Genomic DNA, 21,588 nt, shown 5'->3' with positions numbered 1-21,588 from the left:
AGGGATCTTCTTAAGGGAGGTTGCGAAGACTGGTCCACTAACGAAGTGAATGGCAGGTCACCAGCGATAGACGGAACCTGCGGTCCATAGCAAGGAGAGATTTGTCCCCCTTCTTCAGCAGGGCCCGCTGGAAAGGCCGAAGATGAAACTGGGTAAAGGGTACCGGCTCTATCACCGCCACCATCTGACCGAGGACTCACATACCAAACCTGATGGAAACTGGGCGCGGATGGCAGAGAGTACGGAGGCCTCGGTGCAGGGAAGAATACCGTGCCTAAAGGGGTGATCCGCCAGGCCGGGGTCTGAGAGGACTTTTTCCGATTGATCCGCTACCCTAGTAGCGAAAGGGTGTCGATGGCGATCTAAACACCAAGACGACAGTCCTTGAAGGAAGAACCCTTGACCACCAGGTCGTCCCAGTGCGGAATGACCATAACACCCCTGGAGTGTAGGATGGGCATGGCAGCCGCCATGATCTCTGCAAGCACTCTGGAGATAGATGCGAGGTCGAAGGGTAGAGCCGTGAAACTGGAAGTGGTCCACTGCATCGCACGGCGGAGGAACTGTTGGTGGGATAGAGGCGCCTTGAAAGGTTGAGGTGCGAAATGACTGGAACCGAGCGGAGAGGCGACGATCCTGGATGCGTCTGGGCCGATGCTGGGGAAGAGATGTACTCTTCCCTCACGTAGCCTAGGGGATCAACTGGACTAGCCAATCTCCGAAAGGACGTTGGCCTAAGAACGGAAGGGAAGTCAGCGACTCCTCAGAGGTCGCATCCGCATTCCAGATCCTGAGTCAGAGGGCTCGACGGATGGTCACACTGCTGCTAGAGGCTTAGGCCGTGCAGCTGGCAGACACCAGGGCTGTGTTGAGAAGGTACTCACCCAAGATGTTAACCAGTTCCGGATCGGCAGAGATGGAAAGTAGTCCGCTGCGTAGGGTGTCCGTGGAGTCCCTGAGAGACGTCACGTTAGGGGTGAGAAGCCAGGCGGAACACTGGCGGGTCGACCACAGGGGAGCGTGCCCATTCTTTTCGGAGCCCTTCGGAGAAGGGATAATGAAAAAGGGACTTACCGCTGGTAAACGCCGTGTCCGGTTGTTGTCTGTGATTACGCAGTAACTCGGCGAACTCTGGATGTCCACTGAATGCATCATGGGCCCGCCACATCCGTTTAAAGGAGACCTGTGTGCTCGGAGAGGAGAGGAGGACTGTCCGTACCGTAATAGTCTGACTCACCGCTTCTACCAGGCTATTCGTCAATCGCCGAACATCAGCCGCCTGCTCGGAATCCAGCAAAGGCGCTACATCTGGGTCATCACCAGAGAGGTCAGAGGGCTTCCGGAGGAGCGGTAGTCTGGACCTGGGTATGAAGGTGAAACCTGGGAAGGGGCGGGGGGGGGGGGGGGGGGAACGCCGAAGACGACACCTGGCGGGTCCGCTTCTGAGCAGTGGATAAGGTCCCTGGCACAGGGCTCACCTCCCCCTGAGGAGATTGCGCTAGTCCGGTGGATGGTATGACAGAGCGTCGGCAAGAGGCGCAGCGCATGCGCAATGACCCGAGACACATCAGCGAGGGGATCTACGGACTGGGACAGGGCGCTAACCAGCTGGCAGGGGCGGGATGCAGGGCCCTGCAGTGTCTGGAGCTGCGGTGGCAGTTATCACTAATTTGACATCATTTGGGGGAATTTACAATTGAGGGAACGATTTACAGCAATCGTGACCCTTACTAGTCCGGAAATAATTAATTATTCAAGCTTTGATACCCAGTATTATATGTATTAACCCTATTTAGATATCATTTTGGGGGAATATACATTGAGAGTAAAAACCACAGTTCCGTTTTATATGTATATATCTATGTGCAAACTAGTTGCCCGAACAAGTACCTGTATAAATTTAATATATATACGATAATAAACTCAACCCCTGATACAACCACTATCTTTTTATGATTGTGGCTCTTTTGATAGTTTGTTTTTCCTGTTATGCTGTTTGTTCATGCAAAATAAAAAGTATATGGATCACTAATTATAAAGGTTGCTGCAGCCTCAGCAATCCACAGACCGGGAGTCTTTTTTTTCTTCTTACAGGATAAGATGGACGCTGAAGGAGGCTGCAGGCGGGGCTGAGGAGAGCGGGAAAACGAATCATCCACCGCCCCCACTGTGATGCCTGGGGCTGAGCGGAGGGCGGAGTCGGAACGGTCGGCGGCCAATAGCTGGGACGCTGGAAGACAAGGCCGCAACCGGGACCTAAATTTTGGAGCTGCCGGAGCGAGGGAAGGTATAGACAAGCGGTCCTACCTGAGATCAGTGGCGGCGCAGCCGCGATGTCCGATGTGCCGGCAGGGAGCTCTGCGCGTGTGCCGGTGCGCTCCGCCGACTGATGGGACGTGGCTGGGGCGCAGGGCGTCTAGGCCGAGACCAGGGCCTAAATTTTGCAGCTGCCCGAGGAGGAGAAGGTAGGAGAAGGGCGTCCTACCTGATATCAGCGGCGCCGCACCAGCGTTGTCCGGTGTGCAGGCAGAGAGCTCTGCACATGTGCCTGTGTGCTCCGCACACCGATGGAATGGCTGCGGGCTCCAGGGAAGTAGAGTGGGGAAGGCAGGGAGGTGGACGCCGGTGGGGGGTGGGAGCCCCTCTGCGAATGTAGACAGCGCTGTGGGCCCCATCATAAAATCCAGACGCGCTGCGGAGATCCAGTCCCTATTGCCGAGCCCTGTGCACCCTTTGGGGTGATACCGCAGGGTGGATCAGGGGTGCCCATAAAGGTTCTGCCCCACGTGCAAACCCGGGAGTGGTACCACGGGAATGGACGGGGGAGAGGGCCCGAAGTCTCAAGCCTCTGCGACCCTGGGGAGTGGTACCCACAGGGCTGCAAAGGATGAGGGAAGAAAAATAAACGACACCTGCAGACACAGAGAAGACAACAGGAATGAGAGCGATGAGCGTCGCCGAGAAAAAATGAAAAAAATACGCAAGAAATCAAGTGGCTGAAGGGGGCCGAGTCGGCCCACATCAGCCTCCTACGAAACTAAGCAAAAACTGATTTGAGTCCGCCTCCGGCTCGGGGTGTATACTGCTGGGGAGGAGCTAACTTTTTCTGTCTACTTAGTGTCAGCCTGCTAGTGACAGCAGCATAACCCATGGTCCTGTGTCCCCCAATGAAACGAAAGAGAAATCTCTTTTCATATGCTGGAGGAAACCATTACTACTTTATCCTATGATTTACTTGGGAGGAAAGAGGACTCGCTTATGGAAATGAATATAATTCACAGAGATATTGGTCCCAAATCGACCTTGGCCTGAAGACCACGTGATATGTCCTGCATTCATTTTTACAAGGAAAAGTAAACTATTTGCAAGCTGCAAGATGTAAAAAGAACATACAACTGGAAGGCTGTGACATTGTTATCCACCCAGATCTGGCCAGAAGCACATTCAACTTCGTAAAGTCTAATGACCACTCACTCAGTTACTTCGAGACCAAAAGAATCTCCTACCACTGGGGGTTTTCTCATTTCAACTTTTTGCAAAAAAAGATAGCCGCTCCTCAGAATTCAAGGGACCTCCAGACCAACTTATCTACCTTCAACATGCCTCACATCCATCTGCGAAAAAGGTCGGCACTTCGTACTCTACCACATTTGATCCCACATGCTAATTATAGCAGTAGCAGATACCCAGGGGATTGGAATATGAATTAGCAGGGTAAGAATTAAAATGTAACTTTTAATAGTACTTTAAAAACAGGGGAAATTCACAGTCAATAAACACATCAAGTGACGATCCGGTAATGGGGGAATAGTAAATACAGCAAAAGTCAGCTGACCTCTATCGGAAAGTCACAACAGGAGCCTACTAACAATGTGGATTGAATTGCAGAGGCTGACAAAAACCTTCAAATAAAAGGCAAATAAATTGGAATGGTCTCACCGGTATATCTTTTGTTCAAAACCCTGGTGATGAAAGGATCGCTGAGGGGGAGCTATTTAGTGCCTAGCTACCACCAACCCCACAAATTGAGATCCATTAAAGGCGTGCTCCAGTCTCCCTACGCGTTTCGTAACAACAAACTCATCAGGGGAGCCCTTACTGGATTGTGAAGCCAAGGGTATAACACCTCTTGTGGAGAGGTAGACGCCTGACCAGATTGAAGAGAATCAAAAGTTTAAATAGAGGCGGGGAACACCAATTGTGCTCTCATTGGCTGATCAGAGTCGTGTGACCTCATCGGGCCCAAAGCATGTACTGTGCATGTGCCCGCTACGGATGTATAAACCTACAATAAATAGCAAAATTCAAGGTACATAGCTGAGATAGCGTGCAGCAATGTATTGCACGCTGCGTTTTGAAAGCTATTGTGCACAGTAGGGCTGGATTGTAAACGGGGCTGATCGCGCGTGCGCTCCCGGCCAAGAGGACGGGACGCAACAGCGCATGCACACCCGAGTAATGGTAAAATACACAGCAGCAGAGCCCGTGACAACAAGGACACGTGGGGCGATCACGTGAGCAAACAGTACGTTCCACTGGGGGGGTAATACAATGATGGCAATCACCCAGTGAACAGGAGGTACAGCGCATGCGCATCCCACTCATCTAGCACCGCAGTAAAATAGAGACCCAAGCGTAATCGCATCGTGGAACAGTCATGTGAACAAGAAAAGGACATTCTGTAATGCAGGCAATGTAAAGTACTATTAAAAGTTACATTTTAATTCTTACCCTGCTATTTCATATTCCAATCCCCTGGGTATCTGCTCCTGCTATATTATGGATTTAATTGGGTATGGCAGGTTTTCTTGCGACTGGCTTACACACTGAGAGGTGGACTACTGAGGCAAGGGACGTATTTTCTGACAGGGTATTTGTTCAACCCAAATATACTCCCACATTTAACGGAGCACTTAAAGAACTTACCCGTATCTATAAAAATCAGATTACATCTTGGTGGGAGGTACAAAGCCTTGAGAATTACATCAATGCAGAAATCGTCCCCCGCTATTTGCGTATTGCTCTCTCTCAGCTATATACCTTGAATTTTGCTATTTATTGTAGGTTTAAACATCTGTTGCGGGCGCATGCGCAGTACATACTTTGGGCCCGATGAGGTCACATGACTGATCAGCCAATGAGAGTACAATTGGTGTTCCCCGCCTCTATTTAAACTTTTGATTCTCTTCAATCTGGTCAGGCGTCTACCTCTCCACAAGAGGTGTTATACCCTTGGCTTCACAATCCAGTAAAGGCTCCCCTGTTGAGTTTGTTGTTACGAAACGCGTAGGAAGACTGGAGCACGCCTTCAATGGATCTCAATGTGTGGGGTTGGTGGTAGCTAGGCACTAAATAGCTCCCCCCTCTGCGATCCTTTCATCACCAGGGTTTTGAACAAAAGACATACCGGTGAGACCATTCCAATTTATTTGCCTTTTATTTGAAGGTTTTTGTCAGCCTCTGCAATTACACATTGTTAGTAGGCTCCTTTTGTGACTTTCCGATAGAGGTCAGCTGACTTTTGCTGTATTTACTATTCCCCCATTACCGGATTGTTATTTGATGTGTTTATTGACTGTGAATTTCCCCTGTTTTTAAAGTACTGTTAAAAGTTACATTTTAATTCTTACCCACATGCTAATTAGGAGACAGAGCTGTCACCAAAATCGCAACGCTTATCCCTCAGTGATGGGTATCTCAGAGACATGAGGTCTTCTCCAGAATGACTGATCTGTACTTATTACCATCATTAGATTTACAATACGGTCATTATTGATGCCTATAAATGGTGGCCGGGAGTTTGGTTTGAGTATTTGTTTTTTTTACACCTAATCTATCATTGTCACTTCCTTTTCCTACTCCTATTACCTTTTTTCTGCTTTCTCTCTTTCACCTTTATTCTCTCTATATTGATGGGTATACTATACATATTTTGAATATATGAGTAATACGGGTCTCTTGTGGAGATTATCCCTGTCTTGACTTCCTCAACCCCACTTAGGTATTGGGACCTGTTCATAAGGTCCAGTTTTCTCCTGCTAGGAGTTAATAGTTTAGTGTGGCCTATGGAAGTTGTCCCTTTCAATTTTGCATTTCTCCCCAGGTTTGCCATGTCTATATCCTATCTTAGTCGTTCTCCCTCCCTTCCTCTAATTGTGACTAAGTTAACATTTACATCTTGTATTGTAAATAGTCCTATGAAAAGGAGTCAGATATATTCTCTACATACAAAGGGTCTCAATAGCTGTGCTTCAGGAAATATACATTAAATCCTCTTCAGTTCTTAACTATTCCAGTAGATACTACAATGCCTGGTCCCTTTCTAGTAACCCATATAATAAAACAAAGGGTGTTTCTATTGCTTTACACAAATCCCTTCCAGACCAAATTTTGTAGTTGCGAGTTGATCCAGAAGGTAGATACATTTTCCTTATAGTGTGTATTGCTAACATGTATTTCCTCAGCACAGAACAAAACCATTTGGAGTCAAAGTATTGCAGTCACTGGCTGAGTTCACCGGGGGTTCCTCTATCCTTCTGATGAGATACTATGTAGATAGAAGATGGAGCAGCTCTGCCTTTAGCTCCTCCCTCTGCCTCTAGCTCCTCCCTCCTCCCGTCATCATAGAATCTCATCAGTAACAACCGCCATCTCTTATCTCAGTAATGGGAAAGTCTTCACTGAATACAGATTTTACCTCAGGATTGAGAATTTTAACTGATCATTACTGGAAGAGAAAGAAGCAAATTTGTCTGATAAGATATATGACAGAATTGCTTATTTTCATGTTCACTATTTATTTATGATGTAAAAATTAAAATCATGGTTACACTTTAAACGACCCGGCTCCATTTCACGGGGCGTGGAAACAGGAACTCAATAGATCATTTTCTCCTGCCCAGTTGGATGAGATCTTTACCCTTACTCATAAGATCTCGGTATCTTGTAATATCCAAGTGATCTATAAGATTTTGTTCAGGTGGTATAGGACTCCCAAACGTAGTCATCACATGTTCCCTGGTAGATCTAAGTTTTGGAGATGTGACGCAGCTGTGGATAATATGACCAATATTCGGTGGCTCTGTCCAGGCATTGACCAACTTCGGGACTGAATCTTTGACCTCTTTAATAAACCTTTCGGTACAACATTACAGAACTCTCCAGAAGCCGCATTACTTTCTGTATTTCCAATGTCAATTTTGTCCATCAAGAAAGGTCTCTTCCTAATATTTTTTACAGCAATGAGGCAAGTCATCCCTAGACACTGGAGATCATCCTCTCCCCTCTAAGCTGAAATGGGCTTAATCTGTGAACTTTTTAATACGGAATATTAAATATGGAAGATTTAATAATTTCATATGATTGTCTCCGTTCTGAGTCTTACGAATATGAGGACATGGTTACCCCTGTCTTCCTTTACCTCTTCTGACTTTGGGACTTGTTAACCAATCCATGTTATATCTAGTAATGTAAGGCTTTTAGTACTTGAATTGGGGCTTTTCTTACCCTATTGTGCTTCCTAATGTGTTTCCCTATTTTATGTTTTATGATGTGTTTTTCTTTCTCCCCCCTAACCCCTTTTGTATGACGTTGTTCTGTTTCTGGTTTTCTATTCAAATATATGATAGTAAAAAAATATTTGTTAATTATTGAATAACTAAATAAAAACGTATTGAACCATAAACAATAAGAAATAATTATAAATTCTGCTAATGTTCTCCTCTCTAAGAAAATGAGAGAAGGTTTCAATTTATGGTAATTCACAGGTTACACCGTCCCCGGCTTTTATGCCCAAGATCGGAAATATTAAATATTCTAAACGTTCCATGTGTAACTCAGAAGCTGCAGATTTACTTGACATGTATTGCGACTGCCCGGAAAGTAGGAATTTCACTGCTCATGGTATGGTGTCTCGTCATGAAAGGGAAGATTAGCAAGAAAGACTGGACCTTTGTAACAACCTGATCAGCACATTCAGCAGCACAGAAGGGAGAGAAGGAAGATTCATCAATAAGATGCCGAGATTCTAGGACGTCACCAGCATCATTACCATCCGCTTTCCCTTAAGGGTCCACCATACAGATTAGATTTTTCTTTCCATGATTTTCTAAGTTGCCTGCACATTCTACGTACGCTGCCATTCGGCTTTGCAGATTAGAGATATGGCCAGCTAAAGGTTAACATCTTCTAATTTCAGGGGATAGGTTGGATCCTACCTGTAAGAACTGTCTGATACAGATCTCACTCCAACAGAAGGAGGTCCAATGCCCAAAATAATGGGGACAGTTTTGGGTGGAGGAGCATGTGATGGTCTAGCAGCAGAATGGTGACCACTTGATATGGCCGGACTACAACCCTGATAAAGCAGCCACAGCCGGTGACTGAGAAGAATCTGTGACTTCTCTGTATTTAGTGGTCACTACTCACCTGGATAGTCATCTGTAGGAATTTCCACTTTAAACCACTCATCATCCCTCACATATGTCTCTGTAGTATTAATATGGGGCAGATCTTCAACCTGAAACAAATATTGTAAAAGTCACAGACAGATGGAGAAGTCCCATCTATGATCAGCTCTAATCCTGCAATCTCCACCGCTCTCATTACACAAGTATAACACATATAATACTGGTGGATAAAACAAGACTGAGCACAAGACCTTCACAGCCGTCTACACATCATAGGGAGATTTCATGGCACCTTCTCTCCATCTACCTGATGATCCTGAGGAACATCGGGATCTTCTTGTTTACAGTCCTGTGGGAGAAGAGGACGGGGACATCTCTCTGGTGTTGTCCTCTTACTGGATAGACCTGGAGGAGACACATACAGGGACTGAATTCATTCCTTACATACAGATAATTATAGGCCGTGTGTATTTAGTCCTGTCTATTACCTGGTGATGTGAGGGGCCGGGGATCCTCCATCATGACGTCCTTGTACAGATCTTTGTGTCCTTCTAAATACTCCCACTCCTCCATGGAGAAATAGACGGTGACGTCCTGACACCTTATAGGAACCTGACACATACAAGGATACCGTCACCCCCGATCCCTTCATAGCGTTACTGTATAATGTCCCAGCATTCCCAGCAGTGTCACCTCTCCAGTCAGCAGCTCCATCATCTTGTAGGTGAGTTCTATGATCTTCTGGTCATTGATGTCCTCATGTATCGGGGGGTGAGGTGGAGGCCCCGTGATTGGGCTCAGGGGTCTTCCCTCAGACACAGGGGCCTGACAGCGCTCACTAGAGGTCTTCTTCACTACTGTGTAATCCTGGTTATGGAGAGACACAGTAAGAAATCTCACTCTAGACATTTCCAGAGTCCTCACCTCTCCAGTTCTGTCCATCTGTTATTCCCATAGATAAGAATGGTGTAATGTGACGTCATCAGAATCTCTCACCTCTCCAGTAAGCCGGAAGAGGATCTCTAGGGTGAGGTGTAATATCCTCTCCGCCATCTTGTCCCTGTCCATATCCATCCTTCACGGGGCAATCAGGAGAATTCTCTTCTATAGAAGATCTCCACTGAGAGGATCTGATATTGTAGGGACCTGAATGGGGAGAAGATGACGATGTAACACCATAAATAATCCGCTGTAATAATATAATTACCGGAGATAAAACATATGAGGAGACAGAACGTGTAGAAGTTGTTCGTTCTTGTTTCGTATGGACTGGAACACAAATTGAATTGTCGACTAAGATGTCTCCTCCGCTCTCAATCACTGGTTATTTTGGTCAATGTTTCAGCCACTGATTGACTGCAGAGATTACGTTTGTTATCACTGACCAATTTGACAAAAAAATATAGAGACTGGCGGGGCACAGGAGTAATAGGGGATCATTATGTGATACTATTTTTTTTAGTATTTTACAGTAGTCATTTTGTTCTATCTACTAATAAATCCTATATATTTAGGCCACACACACAAAAAGCAGTTTCCTCTTCGAAGTCAGCAGCGGAATACGTTTCTCATAGACTCATCTGCCATATCACTAATTCTCGTCTCATTTACCGACACTGGAATCAGCATTACCAAACCAACACATCGCCCCGAGAACATAATCCCCACAATGAAACATGGTGGTTTCAGCATCAAGTTGTTGAGATGTTTTTGGCATCAGGGACAGGGAAATGGTCAAAGTCAGGAGGAACATGGATGGTGCAAACTATAGGAATATTCTTGAGCAAAACCTGTTTCAGTCTGTCAGTGATTTGAGACTGGGACGGAGGTTCATCTTCCAACAAGACAATGACCCAAAGCTACTGCTAAAGCAACACTGGAGGGGTGTAATGGGAATCGTGTAAATGTATTTGAGCGGCCGAGTCACAGCCCAGACCTTAATCCAATCAAGAATTTGTAGTCAGATGTGAAGATCGCTGATCACCAGAGGAAACATCTAATTTCAAGAAGCTGGAGCAGTTTTGTCTTGAAGAAACGGCAAAAATCCCAGTGGCAAAATGTGGAAAGCTCAGAGAGACTTATCCAAAGTGATTGTAGCTGTAATTACCACAAAAGGAGACTCCACAGAGTACTGACTTTAGGGGGGGTGAATAGTTTTTCACACTGTTTCAGTTATTTTGTCCTATAAAAAGAAATCAAATGTTCGCAGTTGTCGGCAGGTTCTCTACATGACCTGATGGAAACCCTCAAAACACAGTGAAATTCCACGTTGTGAGGAGGAAAAACATGAAAAATGACAAGGGGTGGGGGTGAATACTTTCACAAGGCACTCTAGCTCCCTATAAACCATATGAGCCCCCACACAGCCTCTCTATATACAGTATGAGGCCCCACACAGCCTCTCTAAATACAGTATGAGGCCCCACACAGCCTCTCTATATACAGCATGAGGCCCCACACAGCCTCTCTATATACAGTATAAGCCCCCACACAGCCTCACTATATATAGTATAATCCCCCACACAGCCTCTCTATATACAGTATAAGCCCCCACACAGCCTCTCTATATACAGTATGAGGCCCCACACAGCCTCTCTATATACAGTATAAGCCCCCACACAGCCTCCTATATACAGTATAATCCCCCACACAGCCTCTCTATATACAGTATAAGCCCCCACACAGCCTCTCTATATACAGTATGAGGCCCCACACAGCCTCTCTATATACAGTATGAGACCACACACAGCCTCTCTATATACAGTATGAGACCACACACAGCCTCTCTATATACAGTACGAGCCCCCCACACAGCCTCTCTATATACAGTATAATCCCCCACACAGCCTCTCTATATACAGTATAAGCCCCCACACAGCCTCTCTATATACAGTATAAGCCCCCACACAGCCTCTCTATATACAGTATAAGCCCCCACACAGCCTCTTTATATACAGTATGAGCCCCCACACAGCCTCTCTATATACAGTATGAGCCCCCACACAGCCTCTCTATATACAGTATGAGCCCCCACACAGCCTCTCTGTATACAGTACGAGCCCCCCACACAGCCTCTCTATATACAGTATAATTCCCCACACAGCCTCTCTATATACAGTATAAGCCCCCACACAGCCTCTCTATATACAGTATAAGCCCCCACACAGCCTCCCTATATACAATATAAGCCCCCACACAGCCTCCCTATATACAATATAAACCCCCACACAGCCTCCTATATAAAGTATAAGCCCCGACACAGCCTCCTATATACAGTATAAGCCCCCACACAGCCTCCTATACAGTATAAGCCCCACACAGCCTCCTATATACAGTATAAGCCCACACAAAGCCTCCTATATACCGTATAAGCCCCACACAGCCTCTCTATATACCGTATAAGCCCCCACACAGCCTCTCTATATACAGTATAAGCCCCCACACAGCCTCCTATATACAGTATGAGCCCCCACACAGCCTCTCTATATACAGTATAAGCCCCACACAGCCTCACTATATACAGTATAAGCCCCACACAGCCACTCTACATACAGTATAAGCCCCCACACAGCCTCTCTACATACAGTATAAGCCCCCACACAGCCTCTCTATATACAGTATAAGCCTCCACACAGCCTCCTATATACAGTATAAGCCCCCACACAGCCTGTCTATATACAGTATAAACCCCCACACAGCCTCTCTATATACAGTATAAGCCTCCACACAGCCTCTCTATATACAGTATAATCCCCCACACAGCCTCCTATATACAGTATAATCCCCCACACAGCCTCCTATATACAGTATAAGCCTCCACACAGCCTCTCTATATACAGTATAATCCCCCACACCGCCTCCTATATACAGTATAAGCCCCACACAGCCTCTCTATATACAGTATAAGCCCCCACACAGCCTCTCTATATACAGTATAAGCCCCCACACAGCCTCTCTATATACAGTATAAGCCCCAACACAGCCTCTCTATATACAGTATAAGCCCCCACACAGCCTCTCTATATACAGTATAAGCCCCCACACAGCCTGTCTATATACAGTATAAACCCCCACACAGCCTCTCTATATACAGTATAAACCCCCACACAGCCTCTCTATATACAGTATAAGCCTCCACACAGCCTCTCTATATACAGTATAATCCCCCACACAGCCTCTCGATATACAGTATAAGCCCCACACAGCCTCTCGATATACAGTATAAGCCCCACACAGCCTCTCTATATACAGTATAAGCCCCCACACAGCCTCTCTATATACAGTATAAGCCCCCACACAGCCTCTCTATATACAGTATAAGCCCCCACACAGCCTCTCTATATACAGTATAAGCCCCCACACAGCCTCTCTATATACAGTATAAGCCCCCACACAGCCACTCTATATACAGTATAAGCCCCCACACAGCCTCACTATATACAGTATAAGCCCCCACACAGCCTCACTATATACAGTATAAGCCCCCACACAGCCTCTCTATATACAGTATAATCCCCCACACAGCCTCCTATATACAGTATAAGCCCCACACAGCCTCTCTATATACAGTATAAGCCCCCACACAGCCTCTCTATATACAGTATAAGCCCCCACACAGCCTCTCTATATACAGTATAAGCCCCCACACGGCCTCTCTATATACAGTATAAGCCCCCACACGGCCTCACTATATACAGTATAAGCCCCCACACAGCCTCTCTATATACAGTATAATCCCCCACACAGCCTCCTATATACAGTATAAGCCCCACACAGCCTCTCTATATACAGTATAAGCCCCCACACGGCCTCTCTATATACAGTATAAGCCCCCACACGGCCTCTCTATATACAGTATAAGCCCCCACACGGCCTCTCTATATACAGTATAAGCCCCCACACGGCCTCTCTATATACAGTATAAGCCCCCACACGGCCTCTCTATATACAGTATAAGCCCCCACACGGCCTCTCTATATACAGTATAAGCCCCCACACAGCCTCTCTATATACAGTATAAGCCCCCACACAGCCTCTCTATATACAGTATAAGCCCCCACACAGCCACTCTATATACAGTATAAGACCCCACACAGCCTCTCTATATACAGTATAAGACCCTACACAGCCTCTCTATATACAGTATAAGCCTCCACACAGCCTCTCTATATACAGTATAATCCCCCACACAGCCTCTCGATATACAGTATAAGCCCCACACAGCCTCTCGATATACAGTATAAGCCCCACACAGCCTCTCTATATACAGTATAAGCCCCCACACAGCCTCTCTATATACAGTATAAGCCCCCACACAGCCTCCTATATACAGTATAAGCCCCCACACAGCCTCCTATATACAGTATAATCCCCCACACAGCCTCCTATATACAGTATAAGCCCCACACAGCCTCTATATATATACAGTATAAGCCTCCACACAGCCTCTCTATATACAATATAACCCCCCACACAGCCTCTCTATATACAGTATAAGCCCCACACAGCCTCACTATATATAGTATAAGCCCCCACACAGCCTCCTATATACAGTATAAGCCCCCACACAGCCTCCTATATACAATACAACCCCCCACACAGCCTCACTATATACAGTATAAGCCCCCACACAGCCTCCTATATACAGTATAAGCCCCCACACAGCCTGTCTATATACAGTATAAGCCCCCACACAGCCTCCTATATACAGTATAAGCCCCCACACAGCCTCTCTATATACAGTATAAGCCTCCACACAGCCTCTCTATATACAGTATAATCCCCCACACAGCCTCCTATATACAGTATAAGCCCCCACACAGCCTCCTATATACAGTATAAGCCCCACACAGCCTCTCTATATACAGTATAAGCCCCACACAGCCTCTCTATATACAGTATAAGCCCCACACAGCCTCTCTATATACAGTATAAGCCCCCACACAGCCTCCTATATACAGTATAAGCCTCCACACAGCCTCTCTATATACAGTATAAGCCCCCACACAGCCTCTCTATATACAGTATAAACCCCCACACAGCCTCCTATATACAGTATAAGCCCCCACACAGCCTCCTATATACAGTATGAGCCCCACATAGTCTCTCTGTATACAGTATGTGCCCCATATACTTTATAACCCCGATAGCTTTCTGTGTACTTTTTCAGCCCCACATAGCCTCGTATATACATGATGTCCATATAGCCCTCTATATACAATATGTGCTCATACACGTGGAGAAAACACCCACCTGCAGAGCCGCACACTAGATATTATACGGAAGCGTCCAGAGTGGAGTTGATTTTTTGAGGGAAAGACGTCACCGGAAGGGGCGGGGCCTCCTCAGTGCTGATCTGTGGGCGGGAAGCAGCAGTGCTCGGGCTGTGCAGAGCGGACGGATCCTGACCCTGAGGTGGAGAATCATTCAGGCTGCAGGTCGTGTATGTCTCACAGGGAATGTACTGAAGCACAGTGCTGTGGCGGCTTCCATAAGGAAGGGGGATCACACAGGGCAGGGGGCGATGCTGCACGTTCGGGGGGGCTCGTACTGAGCAGGGGATGCCGCTGCATGTTGGGGGGAGGGGAGGGGGGGGGGTCTTGCACTGGCTAGGGGGTGACTACGTTTGGGGGGCTTGCAGTGGGTGATGCTGTATTATTGGGGAGCTCACACTGGGCAGGGGTGATACTGTATGTTTACGGGGGCTCACACTGGGCAAGGGTGGTACTGTATGTTTAGGGGGGCTCACACTGGGCAAGGGTGATACTGTACGTTTAGGGGGGTGTAATGACCAGAGGTCCTATTAAGATCCAGTGAGTCACAGACCGAGACTGAGGCAGAAATGAACAACAGTATTTTACTGAAATGGGGATCAAATCACGGTGAAATGTAGAATATAATAAGCTCAATATCCCCTTAAAAACATTACCATTAATAATTTCACACACTAAGCGCTAGCCGAAAATCAATGCACCGATCTCAGAGATCCCAGTATATGTAAATCACATTTGGGACCCGGAACAAATTTACCTACACGTTAAACTTATCAAACTGGAAAGACGATGTAAATTAGGTGAGGGTGGTCTGATGGAACCTCTGAGATGGCGCACTGAGTATAACTTATCACAGATAATAATACAATACACTAAATTAATGATGACTATACACTTATCACAGGGATACCCGGGTATCTCACAACCTATGGTACCATTAAACTCCAATGTGACTTTACACCGGTGTGTTTCCGCGTGGGCTGCAGCAAGTCCAGAAAAATAAAAATAAAACTTTGGCGCCAAAAATAAGTACTTATTGCAAAAAAAAGAAAACAAAGTTTGGCAGCTATCAGCCAATGCCAGAGTCACCTGTCCAGCACTTTAATTCTGTAGCCTCAGGACGCAGTCTGGGGATCACTCCTTTCCAGGGCTTGTCAGAATCCTTCCAATGGAAATGACACCGGACGCCGTCTCTCTTGTCGCAGTCACTCACGGCCTTACTGGACATCAATCACTTGCTCTGTCAGGGAGGGAAACATCTCCTCCGCTTCTCCTCAGATGCTCTTTCAGTTGGACCCAGGTCCGCACAACTGGATCGCTTATCACACAGTGATGTGGTATTGTCTTCGCAATTTCTGTTTCCCTTCACTCTACTCAGATGCTGTCACTGGCTCTGTTCACCAACAAGTCTCTTGGTCACCAACCGGGGCTTACAACCAACATTTTTTAAGGCCCATATTGCTTCACCTACTACGTTTTCAAAACCCGTTGCCATGGACACCAAACTCCCTCCTCGCATTTTCTGGATCTCCACAACTTCCTGTTTATCGCTCAGACAGACAGGCAGACTCTGCAGGGTCCTAATGCTCGCCCTGTATTGTCATAGTTCACTCTCTTACATGCCACCCCACTAGAGGTTGGCGTCCTCGACATACCTCCCCACTCAAAATCATCCTGTGCGTAGCGTTGAGGGGGTATTCCTGCCGTAGGTCGAGTGGTTCTCCGAAGGTCCTTCCCAACGGATTCTGTCCCCGAAGGGGCAGGAGTCCCTTCAGAAGTGTCATCAGAGGAAAGGCGTGACGCTGCCCCCTCTTGAAGTGCGACACCCCGTGACCCATTATTCATGTCAGGTGGCTGACTCAAGCCCTCACCCTCGGAAGGACATACCACCGGCTCAACACTCTTTCCACACAGGTGCAGATCATTCACAGGGGGCAGAAACAGGCGCAGAGGAGGGCTCATCATCAAACTCAAAAACATCAGGAGTACCTGACCCTTGGGACACAGCCTCTGGTTCCGTAGAAACGGGAGCCACGTCCTCAAACCAGCACCGTTGTAGCATGTTACGGTGAAGATTACGAGTGAGCCCCCCTGCCCCCACGGGCTCGACCTCATAAACTGGAATCTCAGGGTTCACTCGTCTCTTTATCAGGTATGGGGTCGCCTCCCATCGATCGGCCAGTTTCCCTGTCGGTCGTTTGACCCTCACTAACACTCTATCCCCTGGGGAGAAAGGTTCCGTCTGCACAGGCCTCGTGTCCCTATGAGACACCTGATTGAGTCTATTACCCACCACCTGATGCACCACTCTCAGTCGCCGCTGGTGTTCCCGAACCCATTCAGATGCAGTCCGAGGGGAATGAGAGGAGGGATCTGGCATGTTCAAATCTTCAATATCCCTCCCGGGTCTCCCAAACATCAACATGTGTGGCGAATAGCCCGTAGTGCTGTGCAATCGATTGTTGTAGGCCCACATTAGTTCAGGGAGGTACTCAGGCCAGTGGCCCTGCTGCCCTTCCTCTAATGTTCTCATCATCTGTATCAAGGTACGATTGAAACGCTCACAGGCCCCATTTCCTTGGGGATGGTAAGGTGTCGTTCTTGAATGTGCTATGCCATACAGCCGGCGCAGCTCTTCCATTAGTGTCCCCTAAAAACATGCCCCCTGGTCTGAGTGTATCCTTTGCGGACACCCAAACACTTGGAGAAAATGACGACATACAGCCTTAGCCGCCGACTCCGCTGTCTGATCTCTTGTCGGCACTGCCACAGCATATTTAGTGAAGTGGTCTGTCATTACCAAGCAATAGGAGCACCCAGACGTCGAGTATCCTATCAGGACATAATCAATCATGAGCAATTCCAAGGGGGCAGACGTTTTAATGGTTTGAGTAGGGGCCCGCTGCTCAGGACTCTTACTGAGCCAACAGACCCGACATTGCCGACATGCCTCCGCTACCATCCCTCCCAAGTCAGGGCAATAGAGGATTCTCTGTAACCACTGGAGTGTCTTTTCACTACCAAAGTGGGCTCCTTTCTCATGTGCCTCGCGGGCAACCATCGGACCCATCCCTACAGGGATTACCAGTTGGTACCGGTGTTGCAGCTCAGATGGCAGATACACCTTACGATACAAAAGATCCTGTTCCACACACAACTTATCCGACTGTCGCAATAGTTTAATTCCTTCTGCGGATAGTTGGGCCTTGTCCTCTGCACTCGGCCAAATCCCATTTTGTACCCAGGTGCGCACTCGCGAGATGTCTGGACACTCGTTCTGATCTTTTGCCCAATCTGATGGCGTTTTTCCCAGGACACACGGCATCCCTGATGCCACCCCACTTGAATGTACCACACTGCGGAAGATAGGTACCTGCCCCAAGTCAGGGGTCTCTGTGTCCTCGAGCTGGTCATCAATGCTTTCTCCCCTAAATCCAAGGGGTACCCTCGACAATGCGTCCGCATTACAGTTTTCTCGCCCCGAGCGAAACTTAATCTGATAATTAAACTTAGCAAGGCGAGCGACCCATCGCTGCTCCAACGCTCCCAGTTTCGCATTCTCTAAGTGAGCAATAGGGTTATTATCGGTCATGACCAACACCTCAGCTCCCGTTAGATACTCAGCAAAGCGCTCCGTCATTGCCCACACCAGGGCTAACAGCTCTAGGCGAAACGAACTATAATTAGCCGGATTGCGCTCAGTGTCCCTTAAAGACCTGCTGCCATAGGCAATGACCCGCTCCCGGCCATCCTGAATTTGGGCCAGTACCGCCCCCAACCCGTGAAGACTACCGTCAGTGTACAACAGGAAAGGGGTATCAAACCTGGCATATGCCAACAAAGGGGCACTCGTTAGGGCGGCTTTCACCTCGTCAAATGCCTTTTGCTGCTGAGGCCCCCATTGGATAGGGCGGTTGCGAGGACCCAGCGCCGTCCCTCTTAAAAGTTCATTCAGGGGACCCACTACTTGTGAAAACCTGGGCACAAATCGTCGATAGTACCCTGCCAATCCCAAGAAAGCCCGCACCTCCTGTAGAGTCTGAGGAGGTGCCCACCCCTGTACCGCTAAGATCTTACTGACTGAGGGTAACACCCCGTCGGGAGTCACCACATGGCCTAGATACTCTATGCGACTCTTGAACAGTTGACATTTCTTTGGTTTTATCTTTAAGCCATGGCGACTGAGACGTTGGAGCACTTGGCGCAACTTCTCAAGATGGTCTTCAAATGACGTTCCGAACACCACGATGTCATCTAGATATATCAATACCGATTCAAAATCCAGGTCGCCTAAACAGTGTTCCATAAGGCGTTGAAAGGTCCCCGGGGCATTACTGAGTCCGAACGGCATCCGGTTGAATTCATAGAGCCCCATTGGCATAACAAATGCTGTCTTTGCCCGATCTTTCTCAGCCATTGGTACCTGCCAATATCCACTCGCCAAGTCCAACGTTAAAAAGTATTTGGCCCCTCCTAATGCAGACAGGGACTCCTCAATCCGAGGCAACTGGTATGCGTCTCGCACAGTGTGCGCGTTTAATTTCCGATAATCCACACAAAATCGGAGGGTCCCATCCTTCTTTCGGACAAGGACAACGGGGGCAGCCCAGGGAATTTGGCTCTCTCGTATTACTTGATTGTCGAGCATACTGGCGACCATGCCCTTCACCTCTTGATAAAGTGTCGGGGGAATCTGACGATAACGTTCTCTAATGGGAGGGGTGTCCCCCGTGGGAATCTCATGCTCAATCGTCGGTGAGCACCCGAAGTCTTCTGCATGTCGCGAGAAGGTCTCTTCATGTTCCCACACGACCCTCTCCAACTGTTCTAGCTGCACGGAAGTCAGTTCCTCCCGATCTACTCCCATCTGATCCATGATCACACGACCATTCCATTTTTTGGTAGGAGATTCAGGCCCTGCTACTTCGACCGCATATGTCCAGGATGACTGTGGGTCTGGCCGCAATTCAAACACCGCTTTGTCAGGCATCTTCCCCTCTGGCACGAACAGTTCAGCTAGGATGGTCCCAGCAGGAATGGTAATAGCCTCCTCCAACACGTTAATGCATCTGACTGGCACCCGTCCATTCTTCACAATCGTCAGAGACCGGGCCACATGCACCTTGGCACAAGAGGACTTCTCTGGGGCTGGCTCAAGTAATACCTCAAGTCCATTCAGCCTCTGCGCCGCCCCCACTGGCAACATCAAGAGTTCCTCCTGTCGGGGCGCCAGTGAAATCGTGGTCCGTGATGGCACTCGGACAAGGCCCACCCGGCCCCCAGGGACTGCACTTTTCAGCAGATCACAGTTCAGCACTAGGCGGTGTAACATTCTCTGTGTCGGTCGGTGACCTGTAGCACGAGTCCAGTAACGGGGTCCCTCACGGGCATACATCTGATGATTTAGATCTCGCAGAATGTTCATTCCCAGTGTCACTTCCATCCCTCTTCTAAGGGGGTGGTCCACCAGCACTACCCCTTTCTGACCCAGCTCTTGACCAAACATTTTCAGTCTCATCCACACGATCCCTTTCACCGTCAGCTGGCGATTGTTAGCGGCAGTAAGTCTTATCATTCGACCATCTTCGGGAACCACTAGTTGACTGAAGTATTTCTCAAACTTCTAGAGGCATAATGGTACATTCAGATCCCGTATCAACCAAGCAATTCATCTTCCGTCTTTCAAATTCTGCTTCTAAGACTGGACTCCATGCAAACAAATCTTGCTCATTCCGTTGGGGGCTTTGTGAGGGGGGGCCGCTGCGAATTGCCCCTTCAAGGCAGCGGCTGGGAGTTTAACGTCGGCGGAGGAGTCTCGGGGACTGTGGACATCCGGCAGTATCGTGAGATGTGTCCCCGGCGCCCGCACCTCCAGCAGGTGACTGCTCCCCGGGGACGGGGGCTTGAGTCATTCAAAGAGGGCGGTCCGGCTGTCAGTGGAATCACCATCCCAGAGGGTGTAGCTGGTGGCCTCTCCAGGGGAGTAGGGGACGACCCAGCTCTGATTTTAGACACTTCCAGCTTTAGCTCCTTCAACTCAGCACGCAGAGCTTGTACAACATCTACCAGTCCTTCCGCTCCTGACAATTGCATTCCGCCTCCCTCCAGCCGTGTACTGTCCACAGCCCCTTGAACTACCAGAGTGAACTCTGCCTCCCTTTCCACCGCGGCCTGTTAAATCTGCCAGAAAGATATTTCTGGGGTAGCCCGGGCCACCTCATACAGTTTATCCCGAAGGAGCCTGTTAGCTAACCCTGTGATGAATTGGTCCCGGAGCAAGTGGTCTACCTCCCGGAACGCTCCCAGGGCCCCTGGGTCTAGTCGCTGCACTTCATTCAATGTTTCCTGTAGCGTATTAGAGTACTGCATCAGAGACTCACTTTCCTTTTGAGGGCGGTTAAAGAAAAATGATCGAAGCTGGGTCACACGGGCCCGGCCTCCAGAACTCCCCTCTAACAGTACCAAAATGTTCTCTAACGTACTTCTCTCAGCCTCAGGTCGTACCATCACCGTCCGCCTAGCGTCGCCTTCTAGTGCGTTCAATGCCAGTTCTGCTCGTAATGCGGGAGTCAGATTACACATCCGCAGAATACTCTGGACCCTCTCTGCCCAATCCTGCAACGCCATATTACGCCCGTCGTATTTCGGCATGTGCTGGAGTAAAGCTCCTACCGGTACATGCCCTCCCACATTCGCCGCGGCTGCCAAAAGACCCGCACCCAGCAGCGGGGCTGCTGATGCGGTGGGATCATTTCTTCCCTCGCCGCCTCCGTCCATGACAAACACTGGATCCTGCCGACTACGCCAAAATGTAATGACCAGAGGTCCTATTAAGATCCAGTGAGTCACAGACCGAGACTGAGGCAGAAATGAACAACAGTATTTTACTGAAATGGGGATCAAATCAC

The 21,588-nt window shown here is 48.1% G+C and overlaps 1 long non-coding RNA gene and 1 pseudogene across 2 annotated transcripts in view; one reads left to right on the top strand and one right to left on the bottom strand.

Annotated features, from left to right (window-relative positions):
- Positions 1-9,033, bottom strand: part of LOC142312295 (uncharacterized) — a 31,303-nt pseudogene extending 22,270 nt beyond the window's left edge.
- Positions 9,034-14,767: 5,734 nt separating this feature from the next.
- LOC142312314 (uncharacterized) overlaps positions 14,768-21,588 on the top strand; it is a 70,818-nt gene continuing 63,997 nt past the window's right edge. For both annotated transcript variants that reach the window (XR_012754357.1, XR_012754358.1), the window contains exon 1: positions 14,768-14,845. This is a non-coding gene — a long non-coding RNA (uncharacterized LOC142312314). The remainder of the gene's footprint in view (positions 14,846-21,588) is intronic.

The sequence above is a fragment of the Anomaloglossus baeobatrachus genome, chromosome 5 (assembly GCF_048569485.1).
Source record: "Anomaloglossus baeobatrachus isolate aAnoBae1 chromosome 5, aAnoBae1.hap1, whole genome shotgun sequence".
Classification (NCBI taxonomy): Eukaryota; Metazoa; Chordata; class Amphibia; order Anura; family Aromobatidae; genus Anomaloglossus; species Anomaloglossus baeobatrachus.
Note: the sequence above shows the minus strand (reverse complement) of the source record. Positions and strands in the feature narration are given on the sequence as shown.